Consider the following 12,996-nt stretch of genomic DNA (forward strand, 5'->3'; position numbering starts at 1 on the left):
CTAACTCACACACAGTCACTAACTCACTCACCCACCCACCCAGTCACTAACTCACCCACCCACCAAGTCACTAACTCACTCACACACCCAAGTCACTAACTCACTCACCCACACAAGTCACTAACTCACTCACCCACCCAAGTCACTAACTCACTCACCCACCCAAGTCACTAACTCACCCACCCACCCAGTCACTAACTCACTCAAGTCACTAACTCACCCACCCAGTCACTAACTCACTCAACCACCCACCCACTCACTTACTCACCCACCCACTAACTTACTCACCCACTCACTCACCCACCCACCCAGTCACTAACTCACCCACCCACCCAGTCACTAACTCACCCACCCACCCAGTCACTAAAGGTCACTAACTCATCCACCCAGTCACTAACTCACCCATCCACCCAGTCACTAACTCATCCACCCACCCAGTCACTAACTCACCCACCCAGTCACCAACTCACCCACACACTCAGTCACTAACTCACTCACCCACCCACCCAGTCACTAACTCACCCACCCATCCAGTCACTAACTCACCCACTCAGTCACTAACTCACCCTGGGATGGGGGAGCGAAATAAATTGACCATTGAACGAAAGCGGAAGAAATAAAGTCTCTGGTTTAAAGTCCTTTTGGCTAGGTCGCAAGTTGCTGACCTAAAATCTCAACAAATGAAAGAATTTCATTCCAGTTCATTAGAGTCTCCAGGGCTAACGAATTCCTGAAGTAGGGCTAAATCCTTAGTTACGATGTTGTTAACCCCTTGTGTCCTGGAACCGCTACCGCTGTACTTCAACGGAATCTTGAGCAAAGCTTTGATAAGTCATGAATCACACAGGGGATAGTTCGGCAGGCAGGTTTATAGGGTTCACAGACATATATCTAACATGCACGCCCAATCCCTTCCGTGGGAACATTTAACTCACCAATCCCCGATTTGCCTGGAGTTTGCAGAACGGGCAAAAAGAGCTTTCCGGCTTGCAAAGCGCATGTGTCAGCCTGACACCTATGTGGTTTACCATGCCGGATGTCCACCCTTAACTTGGCGACCCTCAGTCTAGGATTTGGTCCCAAGGTGTCAATGGCTCATGCTGAGTACCGAGATCTGGAACTCAGCAACTTCCCGGCCATTTTCACACTTGGAATCTCTGAGGCTTTTCAACCCTGTACTTCAGTAGACTCAGAGTCTCCCACTTAGCAGGGGCTCTTTGAAGTGCAGGGAGGAAAATGCCCCCAGCTCATTCACCCTTAGCTTATTTACATACTAAAGGATTTTTCCTGGGGTTACAGAAAAAGTTTTTCCCCGACTGTACATTTAAAACCTACAGTATATGCCAGTTTATTAAAACAATGTGTTCTGCTTATGCCACTTTAATACATTTGACATGTGTTTGCATGGTTTCTTTATTCTGGGCTGCAGTCCAAAAAGCAGAGTGCTAGCCCCCTTGGTTCTCAAGTTAGCGTACTTAATTGAAAGACTTCTATAGTGGTTTCCATGGTTAACCTAGTTCTCGTGACAATACTGTAGACTTCCCCCTTTCAAGTTAAGTACGCTAACAAGATGAGAGATACATTTTGACAGCATCCACTTCAGATTTAACTGCAAGACACTTATTCAATTGACCTCGCGGTTACGAGGTCTAGGGCTTAGAAATGGATACCCATTCTTCAAAGCAGACCTCCCATACACAGCCACGCTTCTTCAATCAGCGCTTGGCTCAGCGCTAACAACGCCATCTTGTGCCTAAAAACAATGTTACAGTTTGTATGCATTCCTATTACTGCAGGCAGGGAACAGGCTGCAAAATGGGGACAAGAAGGGTGGGACAGGGGCAAATACAGCAGGGTAATGCATATACTTTTAACCCCTTCACTCCCAATGCAAGTTGAGGTTAATCAGCCGGGTATAATGCCTTTATTAATGGCCTGATTAACCCCTCCATCACCACACCACCACCCCAGGTTTTTGTCCAATTTCCCAGTGATCCAATACACCAAAAATACAGAGTATACAAAATATAGGGCAGATATGTGTGGCCTGGGTTCCCTGGTTTGGCTTTTACCTCCGCTGCAGCTTTGCAGAAGGGAGGTTGCTGCGGAGTCAGGTGACTAGGCCTGGCCAATGGAGTGTTATGATTCCCTGCTGAGGCAGTTGTTACAGTTGGTGCTCTGAGGGCTTGCTGTCAGTTTGAGCTGGGACACAGCTAGGGGAGGTTGTATAGGTGCAGGGGTCTGTGACCCTCTGCACTAGGCCAGAGATCCCACAGGCCCCAGTTAGGCCCCAACTCACCCTAGATTGTGGCTGCTTTAGGGAAGGCCCCTTCCGTTAGGGATCCTGCCCTTTTAGTGATTAACAAGCTTAGGGCCACAGTGGTTTCAATTGAACTATTGCTGCTGCAGACTAACAGAGAGGGAGCGACCATCATTGCGGAAGTCACTCCAGAGAGAGACATCCCATCCAGCGGAGGATATTATTGGATCGGTGGATCCCCTGCTTCTTGTTGTCAGCGCGCCCAGGTGTGGACACACCCAGCAGGTTCCGTTCACCAAACGTGCACCAACATCGGTATAATAAGGCGCTGATCACGCCTAGAGGGATGAGCATATTTTGGGGACACTTATTTGGTGAAGTGACCAAAGGACACCTCTGATACTGTGGACACGGTGTGGGGATGCATGGTGGTGGGGAAACGCCCTGCGCAACGAGGTATAGCTGTAACCATTAGTATTGCTATGGCCTGTACTGCACCGACACACTTTATTCGAGCAAATACCCAGTATGTACCTGGCAGATACCTGGAATGCGCCGCTCCTCACCTCTGACAAGCCCCGCTGCGTTTGCCTTCCCAGCCTGGGTTCATGCCTGGCTGATGGGCGGCTGATCTGTTAAATGATAATGATTACTGCTGCGGCACAGTTTATTCGAGCATTTGCCCGTTCTGTGCCGCAGCAGTAGCCTGGCGCGCGCCCGAGTGTGACGGGCGCGCGCCGAAGCAGCGGAAGAGCGCCCTCCGATCGGGGCGCTCTCCCTACCGCTGCCGGGTCCGCCGGGTCCCCCGGAACCCCCTGCCGCTGTCCCGCGATCGCGGGACACCAGGGCTCCCTCGGGGAGCCCCTGGACACGCGTGCAGGGGGCGCACGCTCCCGATGACGCGTGACCGCGCGTCTATGACGCGCGGCACGCCGAGGGGCGGCCACTAGCAAGCCGGGAGATTTCCCGGCTTGCGGTACCGACCACACTTCAATAAAGTGTGTCGGTAGTGTAGGATTTAATAGGCTGCAATACTTCGCGTGTCTACCAGATGGCATAAATTCATGAATTGTAATGCAGTATATATATATATACTGTGCAGTATTGCAACCAGCGGGAATAAAATGCTTCAATCCCTGCCTGGAAAATAACCCAATGCACTCGGGCAGAAAACAGTCACAAACCTCAATACACCCGGGTATACCCGAATTCGTGGGACTAGCCGAGCTCGAATAAAGTGTGTCGCCAGTGTATGTGGTTTATGGTTATTGCTCACAGTAAATGTTATTATTGTTATTCTTATAATCTGTGGACTGGTATTAATAGTTCCTGCTCTGGGTTATCCCATCCAATTGGGATCCCATGCAGGTGGAGGTGCTGCCACTCAGTATATTCGTTACCCAAGGCTCCCAGTAGCGGAGGCTCTGATCCCTGTGAGCCGACAGGTACTGCCAGCACTGGTAGACCCTTCACATTAGAGGGAAAAAGGGCTACATTTGGAGGCACTGCTGAGATTTTAGACCACACCCTGCAGTAGGGAGTGTCCCAGCTCTAGTAGAGGAAAGTGAAATCCGAGACTCCCTAAAGCAGCTCCTGGGTCTAGACAAAGTGTGGGTACGGGCACGGGAGTTTGGCACCACCTTCCAATGGAGTGCCATATTATTGACAGTGGGTCAGGATATATGCCGGGAAACTGCCCCTTTGACTCTACAAGCCCCGGAGGCCCCGCCAGAAGTCTACCCCCATGTATACTCGGCCTTACTTGAAATCAGGGAAATGTTTACATCAGTGGACTCTCCTCAGACCCAACAGGTCCCCGACGAACCTTCCGCCAGTAACTGGCAACCTACTGTCACGGTGTCCAGTACTCCTAACCAAGAAGACCCTCTCCCTCCCAGAGTTTCCTTTACCACAAGTGCTCTCGCAGGAGCTAACAGTTCGGACAAAAGTCCGCCCCCTATGCCTGTCCCAATCTCTGGGCCAAGCACCATGCCTAGCAGTGGCAGTCGCTCCACCAGTGAAGGCTCCATAATGGGGGTAACACTGCCACTGTTAGTGGAGGCACGGAACCAATCATCCCAGTCTTAACAACACTGCAAACTCAAGGCTCTCAGGAACTAAGCCCACACCCCTAGCAAGGAGAGTTCGAAGAATGAATAAAAACAATCTCACTCTCTCGCTCTCTCTCGCCTCTGCTAAATGCTTCTTTTCATATTGTTTGTTCCATTTAGATACATAAACAGTCTTCATGGTCGGTACTATACATTATTTGAAATGAAAGAATGATCAATGAAGAATGAAAATCATGCAGAGCAAGTACTCCCGAAGTGGACCTGCTCTGACGCAGTGAAAAGAAAGAGAATCATTGAGTGCCGCAGCCTCCGGCCGCTCACATGGTACAGTTCTACCAAGATGACCACCCTGAGGCGGATTATAAAGCAAAACTACACGCCCTCACCAAAGCCTACGGTACTCCGGTGGATTTCTTCTCCTTGATGGTGAAGTTTCACGCCCTTGCCCAAGACGAGGGCGAGGAAGTATCTGAATTTCTCCGAAGGATCCAGTTGTCCTTATGGACCTTGGTGAAGAAGAGGGTGGTACGGAAGTCCAAAGCCATCGGGCTTAGAACCACTCAGCTCTACGGGGACTCCGGTCCTTACATCCAGGAAGCGATTCGAGTTAGCCTCAAGAACATGCAAATGCCCCTATCATATTGGGGACCAACACTGACATAGTATGGGCCATAATTCGTATGTACTTGCGGGAGGCCGGTGAACTACCCCTGTCTAGAAAGCTACCCCGTGCTACACGAAGAATGTTGCAAGATACCAGTCTAGGAGGAGCATGGGATTCTCTACAACACTGAACGTGGGTTAACTGAGATTTTACCAGGGGGAGTGAAACTCATGACTGCCACATGCTGCTATCTGGAAAGGAATGAAGCCGACCATCTCTTCTCTCTAGAAAGTACACCTGAAGATGACGAGCAGCGAGGCTACAAGCTAATGGCTGAAGTGAGAGAATGGACCTCTGAGATGCCAAGGAGAGTCTGGGTGTTTGTTCAGAATATCTCCCCATATCCCATGCCCTTCAATTATGGTCAAAGTCTAGGGCGAATATATCCTGTCACTCCCGTCGAGCAGATAGGAGTGCAAGCAAATACGGCAGCAATACCAGAACAAGCAGCCGACTTGGCCATCAATTTTGTAGACTCCACATTGAATGATGAGTGGAGAGAACTAAGGGACAAACTGGAAGCGAGATGAGAAGTATTCTCAACTAGTGATATGGATGTGGGTTGCAGTCGCAGCACTAAACACACCATCCGGTTAAGTGTTACTACTCCTTTATGGAAGCGGTCCCGCCGCATAGCCCCTCGGGATGTGGAAGATGTGAGAGACATCCTGCAAGAAATTGAGTCAGCGGGCATAGTCACGGAATCCCGTAGCCCCTATGCATCGCCGATAGTGGTGGTATGGAAGAAAAATGGGTCGGTCCGGTTATGTGTGGATTATCGGACCTTGAACAATCGCACGGTATCCGACCAGAACACTCTTCCCCGGATTGAAGAACTCCTAATTGCACTATCCAGAAACCAGTGGTTCAGTGTACTGAACCTGAGGTCAGGGTACTATCAAGTGCCAATGAGTGCCGACGACCAGGAGAAAGGAGAACATTTAAACAACTTACCGTAATTTTCTTTTCCTGGAACCATGGCAATGGGCACTCTTGGGTTAACTTCCCTTTAGCTTAGTAGGACAGGAAATTGAATCTTCCAGGTAGGCCATAAAGGCCCTTCCCTCTAACTGCAAGATAGTCTTTGGATTCTCCCATAGCTGAAAAATATAACTGATAGAAGTTAGGCATACGTAGGGAGGGTAACTATGTGCCCACTGCCATGGTACCAGGAAAAGAAAATTACGGTAAGTTGTTTACATTTTCTCCTTTCCTGATCACCCCGGCAGTGGTCACTCTTGGGACATACCCCAGCAGTTTAACTTTAGGGAGGGACACACAAAAAACTCAATGCCAATATCAGTTTCCACCTTTATTGATTACATTTTCCACTTTATTTTATTAGACTGTAGAACTTTCCGACCAAAGCTTGCGTCAGCTGATGCTTGAATGTCCAATCTGTAATATTTCAAAAACGTGTTAAATGAGGACCATACTGCCGCCTTGCATATTTGCCCTGGTGACGCTTGCGCTTTTAACGCCCATGATGTGGCCATGGCCCTTGTTGAATGCGCTTTCAAATTCAAAGGTGTATTTTGTCCTTTGCTTTCCTATGCTTTCTTGATGCATGACACTATCCATTTAGATATTATCGCTTTGGATGCTGCTTGACCACTCCTTGGTCCTTCTGGGATGACGAACAGTCTGTCTAACCTTCTTCTTGCATCCTTTCAATATAGACTTTCAAAAGATCTTACCACATTCAGGTTGTGTAACCTCTCTTCCTTTTTGTTACCTGGTTTTGGACAGAATGAAGGAATCACAATCTCCTGATTCATATGAATTTGAGACACCACCTTTGCCAAGAAATGGTACACAGATCTGAGTACTGCTTTATCCTAGTGTATGACTAGGAATAGTTCCTTACAAGATAAGGCCTCTAATTCTCCTACTCTCCTTGCTGAAGTAATTGCTATAAGGAATGCCACTTTCCATGATAATAATCTCAATCCTATTTCTTCTATAGGTTTAAAAGGAGGCGCAGTTAGTGCATCCAGAACTGGAGACAAATCCCACGCTGGTACTCTACTCTTAATTTGTGGTCTTAGCCTCTTGACCGCTTGTAGAAAACGGAGGATAAGTCTTTCAGTTGCCAGATTTTTTTCTAACAGTGCCGATAAGGCGGACACTTGCACTTTCAGTGAACTGAGACTAAGACAAAGCCTTCTTGCAGGAATTCCACTACTGTCACAATCTTTGGAGAAAAACACTTTTCTTTCGCACGCCAGTCTCTGAAACATAGCCAAATCTGGTAATACACTTTTGACATAGATTTTTTTTACTTGCTTCCAACAGGGTTTTAATTATCCTGTCTGAACATCCTCTTACTCTTAGTGCTTCCCACTCAATCTCCAAGCCGTTAAGGCCCATTGCTTGGGTTCCGGGTGGTATATTGGACCCTGTTGCATCAGCTCCTTGCTGTTTGGTATGTGCCATGGTGTATCTACTGCCATAATTACGAGGTGTGCAAACCAGGGCCTCCTTGGCCAATATGGTACTACCAATATTACTTCTGCCTGATCTTCCCTGATCTTCCTGACTGTTCTCGGAATTAGGGGAATTGGGGGAAACAGGTACGCCAGCTTGAATTACCATTTGATTCAGTATAGAAAGGTAATGGGTGCTCCAACAGTCCTGGAATATTGTATTATATTCATCAATGATAAGAAAACAGATAAGACTCAATTATGGAGTGGGTAAACTACTGGGTGAGTGAATTAAACCACTGGAAGCATAAATCTCAGGAAAAAATTATGTAAAACACACTTCGCTCTACCTCATTGGAAATAACTGTATGATAAAGTCCAGAACTCACCCCAGATTGTAGTGCTGATGATGATCCATTGTATTAGAAAATAAATCTTTGAATATCTTACCCACACCTAGAGCCTACTGGATTCCTGGGGGCATGTCCAGCCGCTAATTAAGTTCCAAATGATCCAAGAAAATGCAAAAGAATGCACAAAGCAGCGCACTGCCCAGGGACAAAGGTGTACAAAAATGAAAAAATAAGTTTATTGTCAATCAGACATGACAAACGAGGTAAACACTCTCCAACGAGTTTCACACAACAAGGTGCTTTATCAAAAGCTGTTTTGTGCATTCTTTTGCATTTTCTTGAATTGCTATATGAAGCTGAAGGCATCTATTTGTTTTGCACTTGGATTGAAGTGCCTTGCACAGTAATCCTCTACCTTTCAGTTTAGATGTGTAGCCATAAGATCTATCTCTGGCTGCCCCCAATGTTCTACCAACCTTTGGAATATTTGGGGGTGCAATGCCCATTCTCCTGGATGGATTAGGTTGCGGCTCAGAAAATCTGCTGTAATATTTTCTGGCGCTTTAATATGTATGGCTGTTAACTATGAAACATAGCCTTCTGCCCATGTCAGGATTTCTGATGTGAGATTCTTTAGCTTTCTGCTTCTTGTTCCACCTTGTTTGGCAATATATTTTACTATCGCCCTGTTGTCCGATTGTAGTTGTATATTGCCATCCTGTATTTGATCCTGGAATGCTTCCAGTACTCTCTGTACTGCCTTCAGCTCCAGTATGTTTGATGGTCGGAGTTGTTCTTGGTTTGTCCAAGGTCCCTGTACCAGTAAATCTCCCATCTGGGCCCCCCAACCTACGTTGCTTGCACCTGTTGTAATTGTTCCCCATTGTATCTGATGTAGTGTACATCCATTCACCAGGTTTTGGGTATTTTCCCACCACTTCAGTTCTCCTTTTCTGTATGGATATATATGTCTTTTGTCCTGTATCCTTGGGATCCTTGTTCCACTGCTGTAAGAAATTTTGTTGCAATGGTCTCATATGCAGACCTGTCGACTTTATCACGTTTAATGTTGGCGTGAATTTTCCTAGGAGTCTCATGCATCCTCCTGCTTAAGTTCTGCTTGCTGTTCTGAGCTTTCTTGTTTGTAATACAATGTCTTGACTCCTTACATATGGTAACCTCACTTCTCCGTCTGCTGTGTGGAACTCTACCCCTAAGAATTTTAAGGACTGCGTTGGTACTAGATGACTCTTGTCTGTGTTTATAAGCCAGCCATGTTGTTCCAGAAAAGATATGACCATGTCTTGGTCTTGTCTTAGTTTTCCTTGACATCGTGATTTCACCAGAATGTCGTCCAGATATGGATATATCTCCACGCCTCTTTTTCTTAGTTCTGCGACCTACGGGGCCAAAACCTTTGTGAATGTTCTGGAAGAGGTCACCAGACCGAATGACACAGAACACGAATGAAAACCAATTGGCACAGTTTATATACATTCCTATTACTGCAGCCAGGGATTGAGCTGCAAAATGGGGACAACAAAGATGGTGTAGCGGAAAACATAGTGTGGTGCACATATATTTAACCCTTTCAGTTCCAACGTGATTTAGGGTTAATCAGCCGGGTATAATGCCTTTATTAATGGCCTGATTAGCTCCCTATCGCCACACCTGGCTACTGGAATATGTAAGCATCTCTTAAATCTATCGATATCATCCAGTCTCCTGGTTTTACTTCCTGAATGATAACGTTTAGGGAAATCATCTTCAACTTCCTTACTCTTAAGAAGGTATTCACGGTTCTCAGATCTAAGACTGCTCTGCAACCCCCTGATGCTTTCTCTACCAAGAAGATTTTGGAATAAATTCCTTTTCCTCTGTGTACTCGAGGAACTTCCATTATTACCTTGGACTGTAATAACTGCTTCAAGACCGTTCTCATTTGCTTTATTTTTACTTTTGTCTGTATTTTTGTTGTTAGAAATATATCTCTTCTTGGCATATTCTAGAATTCCAGGTGGTATCCGAAACAAATGGTTTTTAATACTCACTTGACCTGTATCGCTTGGGCCCATGCTGCTCCAAATTGGGCCAGTCTTCCTCCAACGGGAAACTGCTGGGCCCCCTGACCTTCATGCACATTTTCCTCTGGGAAATGACCCTCTCCCTCTGGCGCTAAGAAAAAGTTTGCTTTGTCCGCCTCTCCATGTCACCTGTCTTGAGAATGGTCTGCCAGGTCGATACGACTTTGCTTCTCTATACTGACTTCTATCCATCTGCTGGAATGTAGGCCCATATCTTCTATTCCTGCTCTCCTGGGGTAAGAAGTTACTCTTACCACCTGATGCCTTAGTTATGATTGCATCCAATTTATTCCCGAATAGGAATTCTCTTTTCGAAAGGCAAGTTGCACAGACTATTCTTGGACGCTGCATCTGCCATCCATTACCCGAGACATAGTGCTCTTCTTGCTGTAACTGAACATGCCATAGACTTGGATGCCAATCTTACTCCATTTAGTGAAGCTTCCGCAATATAGTCTGCTGCCCATTTAACTTCTGATAGTGCCTTCAAAATCAAAGTTCTCTTCCCTCCTTTCTCCAGTGCCTCTTCTATATTGACAATCCATACACGCATTGCCCTTGCCACTAACGTAGATATCGCTGGTTTACAAGCTGTAACTGCTGTTATATAAGCCTTTTTTAAGACGCTATCCATCTTTTTGTCCATTCCATCCCTAAGAGTTGCAGCTTCTTCGATGGGTATAGTCGTTTTCTTTGAAATTCTGGAGATTGCTGCATCAACCTTTGGACTAACTTACATGAATTTAACCTCCACCTGCGCGAAGGGATACATCTTATTAAATTTCCTAGGAACATAGAATTATCACATCCAGACGGGAAATTAAATCTGTATCAAATCCTTAATTAGTTGGTGAACTGGAAAAAAATCTAATTTTCTCTTGTCTTGTTCAAAATAACTTATCTTTTCTTTGAGCTCTTTCTTTTGCATCTTCTAACTCCAATGCTTTTCTCATAGCCTTTATGAGAAGATCAACCATCTCCAAGTCAAATTCTGACTCTTCCTCTTGCATATCTTGCTCCGGTGAATCAAACTCACCTTCAGACACCTGATAACATCTTATCTCTGATTCATCCGATGATGACCCTCTCCCTTTATCCAGGCTAGTCAGAGACCTTGACCTCTTCTGGGTTGGCTTAACTGCTTGCTGTACAGCTGACTCCACACTTTGTTTGACTGTATCATTTATCCAGAATAAGAAGGTATTCATCTGATCACTTGAATCTCCTTTTGCTGTGTTAAGGCAGACCTCACAAAGCTTTTTTCCCTCTAAAGCTGTTTTTTCACACGCCGCACACCACTTGGTCTTTCTAGCAGCCTTATTCTTTTGGTGTAACAGAGGGAACACAGAAGAATTCTGCTGCCAGTGCTCAAGGGCCAAAGCGTAGAATGTCTTATTCTTAGAACATAATGGCACACGTCTGCAGCATATAACTATCATTCTAAACAAGCGTATTAAGCGGACCCAGTGGAGCAGGCTGGGAGGAGGGGTAAGATGAGGTGACGCTAAGAGTCGCCGACCATCCAGAGAACAGCCAGGCTGACGCTAAGTCACCCACCGTACCCTCTGCCAATGAAAATACCTGCTGTCACGCTGCTTGATCCGGTGTAGCCAAAGAGATAAAGGTGAAGCACCGTTGAGTGAATGCCTGCAGTGATGTGTGTCGTGGAATCCACGTGCAACCAGCAAAGGTACAGGAAAGTAAAGGAAGGTAAAGGAACAGCCAAACGAAGAAGCGGTGCACTGAGGTAATTAAAGTACCACACGCAGTTCTAACAAAAAACGACTAATTTATTGAAAAAGAGGGAACAAACATCATGAAGCTAGGAACCTCTTACACGTTTCATCCCGCAAGGTACTTTGTCAAAGAGTGAGTGGTGAACTCTCTCATATACCTCTATATACCACCAGCTTGACTGTGATAGGTCAATAATAAATTGATTTAGAACGGCAACTCCTATATGCAGCTGCAGGTTAATTAATGAGACTGCCGTTCCATCTATACAAGCATAGTGGTGTGTAGAAGGGGAGAGAAGGATAACAACATACAAGTGTATACATAGTACATCTATAACAACAAATAAACAACTTATTGCAAAACTACTGTAAAATAGTATAAACAGTAGTAGCAAGAGATAATTTAAAACCAATATTCAAGCAACATACAGTAGATGCAAACAAGGAATGGATTAGAATATAAAGAAATGATATAATAGAGAAAGATAAAAGACAGGTAAAAAAATATATATTATATTACAATAAGCAATATTGAAAAATATATTATAATCACTCAACATAATAAAACAATTATAATAATCATAAATTTATATCAATATAAATGAAAGAAATAAAAATTAGAAATTATCAAAAATGAAAACAATAATAAAGATAAATATAAAAATAAATATATTAATAATAGAAATATAGCATATCATAAATATACTGATAATAAAGTATACATAATATCCCATATGGTGAGCAACAGCATATATCTAAATGACATTATAACAACACCAGAGAAGCAAAAAGCAGAAGCAAGCAAATACTTAAACATATTTCTTTAGTTAGAATAGGAAATGTTTAAGCTCCCAATCGGTATTAATACCGTAGGGATGCAATGTATTCATGATATAGATCCAGTGCATCTCTCTCTTATTTAATAAATTTAACCTATCACCATCTCTTGGATGACATGGGTCATGTTCAATCCCAATAAACGAGAAATTGGATATATCGCCATGAGGGCAGGTAGAAAAATGACGAGACACTGAATGTTTATCATCCTTCTTTTTAATGAGACGTATATGTTCCATAATACGTGACCGTAAAGGTCGCGTAGTACGTCCAACATATTTTTTATGGCATCCACATTGTAATACATATACAACAAATGATGTATAACAATTGATAAAACTAGTAATGTAATGATGAGATTTATATGAATTGAAAAATTTTGTAGACTTAGAATATTGACAGAACACCTTCCACAGGTAAAGAAACCTTTAGGAATCCCACATATCTCTCTGTAATTATCATTAGATCTAAACATGCTGGGTGAAAGATGACCAGCTAAAGATCTTCCTTTTCTAAATATAAAGTTTGGACCATTTTGAACAATAGATGCAATATCTTTATCTA

This window comes from Ascaphus truei, chromosome 18, assembly GCF_040206685.1.
Source record: "Ascaphus truei isolate aAscTru1 chromosome 18, aAscTru1.hap1, whole genome shotgun sequence".
Lineage (NCBI taxonomy): Eukaryota > Metazoa > Chordata > Amphibia > Anura > Ascaphidae > Ascaphus > Ascaphus truei.